Source organism: Lucilia cuprina, chromosome 2, assembly GCF_022045245.1.
Source record: "Lucilia cuprina isolate Lc7/37 chromosome 2, ASM2204524v1, whole genome shotgun sequence".
In the NCBI taxonomy this organism is placed as follows: Eukaryota; Metazoa; Arthropoda; class Insecta; order Diptera; family Calliphoridae; genus Lucilia; species Lucilia cuprina.
In genome coordinates, this window is record NC_060950.1 from 62,137,302 (window position 1) to 62,141,768 (window position 4,467).

Below are 4,467 nucleotides of genomic sequence, written 5' to 3' on the forward strand. Positions count from 1 at the left end.
AATGACTAGACTATTTTGTGGTTTAGTCTATTGACTTGACAAGTCTATGGATTAGTATATTGCTTAGTGAATGGACTACCCTAATGACTAGTCTATTAACTAATATAATGACTAGTTTACTGACTAGTCAATGTTGTGTTATAGACCAATCATTAGTCGACAAACTAGTCTAGTGAGTATAGACAGTGTTATTGACTCACCAAGGTTAGATATAAAGTGATTGCCAAGGAAGCGATTTCTCTGTTCGGCCAGAGCAGAACCGTTTCTTTCTTTTCCCTATCTTTGCAACTGCGACAATGATCATTGAAAGGGAGACCAAGCCGTCTTGCGTGTCCAGTGTCCTGTTATTACTGCTATCAGCCTTGATATGTCCCGCTTACTTTGGTTTATAAGGTGTCTTGTGCGTTGACTACCTATATTGTCTATAGATGTCAAGTACATTACTACTGCATTTTCCATCTCTGTCTATAACACAAACCCTCTTTATGTCTCCCTATATTAACGAATAACTAGTCTATTGACTATAGATGTCAAAATCTATTGTTGCAAAAGTACATTACTACTACATTTACCATATCTGACTCTAACATAATCCCTACCTATCTCTCCCTATATTAACGAATGACTAGTCTATTGACTATAGATGTCAAAACAATACTGTTTCAAAAGTACATTACTACTGCATTCTCTATCTTTAACTCTAACACAATTCCTCCCTATATTAACGAATGACTAGTCTATTGACTATAGATGTCAAAAAAATACTCTTTCAAAAGTACATTACTACCGCATTTTTCATCTCTGGCTCTAACACAATTCCTCCTTATCTCTCTCTATATTAACGATGACTAGTCTATTGACTATAGATGTCAAAACAATACTGTTGGAAAAAAATACATTACTACTGCATTCTCCATCTTTGGCTCGAACACAATTCCTCCCTATCTCCCCCTATATTAACGAATGTTTAGTCTATTAACTATACGAAATATCAACGAAAAGAAAAAGTATAAAAAAATGAAAAACAAAATCTTTTAAAGTTTTAATTTTCTTTTCGCTGTCATTTCTACGCATGTTTTATGCATATTTTTGGCGAGTGTGTGTGTATGTGTATCGCACTCTTTTCCTTTACAACAAACAAAACAAGTTACCAATATATGACAAAATTACAACAACAAAACTAGTAATAGTTTCTAGATTCTACTTTTTGTCTATTTTGTATTATATTAAGAAGTTAATAATGTTATTGCTTTTGTTGTTTTTGTTTTGTAAGCAAATGTTGCTGTTGGAGTGTGCGTGCGTGTGTGTTTCTGTCATATTTTGTTTCTATCATTATTATTATGATGATGATGAGTAAGTGAGTGGTACTTTATTAGTTTGTTGTTGTGGTTGTGCTTTTTCTAGCAGCTATTGTTCATCTTGTTGTTGTTGTTGTTCCTAGAATGCGTGTGTAAATAATAAATTATTTATACATTGGCGTAGGTCACAAACAACAACAACAAGATTTCTATTATATATTTCTTTTTTTGTTTTCTATTTATACAACTTTTTTGTTGTTATTTTCTTTTTCTGTTTCTTTTTTTTAATTCTAGTATAGTTTTTTTTTTGTATTATTAAAACACGTCATAATAAGTACATATGAACCCATTTGTTGTTATTTTTGTTTAAAAGAAAAATTGTAAATATTTTTTTTCTATTCATAGATAATACGAAGAAAAATATTTATTTAATTTTTTTTGTTATCACAAAATTTATAATAAATTCTAATTATAATTTTTAATAAAAACAATACAAGTTTTTTTCACAATAAATTTTACAAAAATAAAAGTTAATTACTATTTATTTGTATTGTAAATTTACTGAGAAAAACAACATTAACAATAATAACAAAAACAACAACAACTTAAACAAATAAACAAGGCGAAAATTTATAACTAAAAAGAAGTAAACAACAGTAAAAGCTCGTGAGAAAGGAAAGAAATTATCGTTATCCCTCCTTTCTTTAAGTAAACTTAGTTATCGTTTAATGTTCTATATATTAGGGTTATAAGTGTAGTCCTGGTCTATAGAATAGTCTATAGTGTAGTCTATATTCTCGTCTAATCTATAATGTAGTCTAAAGTCTAGTATATATTCTCTTCTATAGTCAAGTCTATAAACTAGTCTTTTGTCTGGTCTATAATTTGATATATAGTCTAGTCTAAAATCTAGCTCAAAGTACAGTTCTAGTTCCGGTCTAGTTCAATTCTAGTTCAGTTCTAGTTCAGTTCTAGTTCAGTTCTAGTTCAGTTCTAGTTTAGTTCTAGTTTAGTTCTAGTTCAGTTCTAGTTCAGTTCTAGATCAGTTCTTTATTCTCTAGTCTAGTCTAAAATCAAGTCTGATCTGTAATCAACTATTTAGTCTATAGTATAGCCTATGGTCTGATCTATAATCAAGTAACTAGTCTATAGTATAGCCTATAGTCTGTCTGATCTAACTGCAACGTCATCATTTGTAGTCGAAATTAACGTCGAGTCGATAATCTAAAGTCTGGTCCGTAGCCTAGTCTATAGTCTAAAATGTAATTTAAATTCTAGTCCATTTTCTCGCCTATAGTTTAGTCTAAAGTCTGATCTTTCATCTAGTCTACAAATAGTCTTAAATCTGGTCTATATTATAATCTATATTCTTGTCTATAGTCTAGTTGATAATCTAGTGTAGTGTAGTCTACAATAAATCTAATTTAAATCTAGTCCATTTTCTGGCCTATAGTTTAGTCTAAAGTCTGGTTTTTAGTCTAGTCTACAATTTGTCTTAAGTCTGGTCTATAGTATAGTCTAATTCTGGTCTATAGTCTAGTTGATAATCTAGTCTAAAGTGTGGTCTTTAGTCTACAATTTGTCTTTATTCTATAATCTTGTACATAGCCTAGTGTATAGAATACTCTACAGTCTAGTCCATAATCTAGTTTATAGTCTGGCCAATAGTCCAGTCTATAGTATAGGTAGTCTTCTAGTCTCTAGTTTAGTCTATAATCTAGTTTATAGTCTATTCTATAGTCTATAGTTCAGTCTATATTCTAGTGCATAGACTAAAGTATTTTCTACTATATAGTCTAGTCCATAATCTTGTCTAAAGTCTGGTCTTTAGTGTAGTCTACATAATGTAGTCACCAGTCTGGTCTCAAGCGTAGTCTTTAGTCTAGTTTGTAGTTTAGTCTATAGTCTAGTTTAGAGTCTATTCTAATCTCTAGTCTATAATATAGTCTATATTCTATAGTCTAAGTTGAGTCTATAGGTCAGTCTATAGTTTTGTTTATAGTCCAGTTTATTGTCTTCTTTATAGTCGAGTATATAATCTAGTCTAAAATCTGGTCTGGTTTTTATCTTAGTCTATAGTCTAGTCCATAGTCTAGTATCTATTGTGATCTTATGTCGGCTCTGTAGTATTTTCTATAGTCTAGTCTATAGTCCATAATCTAGTCAATTTTTGTCTATAGACTAGTTTGTATTTTGGTTTATAGTCCACTCTACAGTGCAGTCTGCAATTTTGTTTATAATCTTGTGTATAGTTTAGTATATAGTCTAGCTTGTAGTCTATTCTATAGTCTAGTCTATTGTCTAATATGTGGTGTAGTTTATAATCTAGATCTTAGTGTAAAGACTAGTTTATATTACAGATTGTGATCAAGTCTATAGTGTAACCTATATACCAGTCTATAATCTAGTCTATAGTCTAGTCTTTAGTTTACTATATAGTCTGATCTATATTATAGTCTTAAGTCTGGTCTATTGCCTAGTCGATAATCTAGTCTGTCTAGTCTACAACCTAGTCTATTATGTAGTCTGTTATCAAATCTTTAGTCTAGTCTATAGTCTAATCTGTACTGTCTAGTCTAAAATCTGATCTTTGGTCTAAAGTTCGGCTTAACATTTCAATTTTCCATGCCTGCTTTTAAAACATTATAGATTTTCCTTTCACAAAACCCTTATAACAATTTTTTTCCTCCCTCTATTCTTTTGCCAACTTTTTCACTTTCATTTAATATTATAATCAAAGAAGAAACTCAAACTCCTCTACATCCTTGTTTTTTTTTTTTTTTGTAAAGTTTTAAACATTTCAAACAGCTTCCTTGCCTCTAACTCTTCTTCTATTGTCGAAAGCAAACCAGGAGACATTAAAATGTGTAAAAAAAAGCTGAAAAAAAACATTTGACATTGGCGCGTGTAGTTTAAAATAAAATACAAACCCCCAACCCAACCTCTTTATTACAACATACAAAACTACAGGCTACAACAAGAATGAAAGAAAATCTATATAAAAAAACAACAACTGTAAAAAAGAAAAACAAGAACAAAATAACAGCAATTTAAATTAAACAACCCTCTCTACGTCATACATATGTACAAACGTACGTACAGACAGCCAGACAAACAACCATAGAACTGTTTTTTTTTTTTTCATTTCTCTCTCTCTCTTCTTTACACT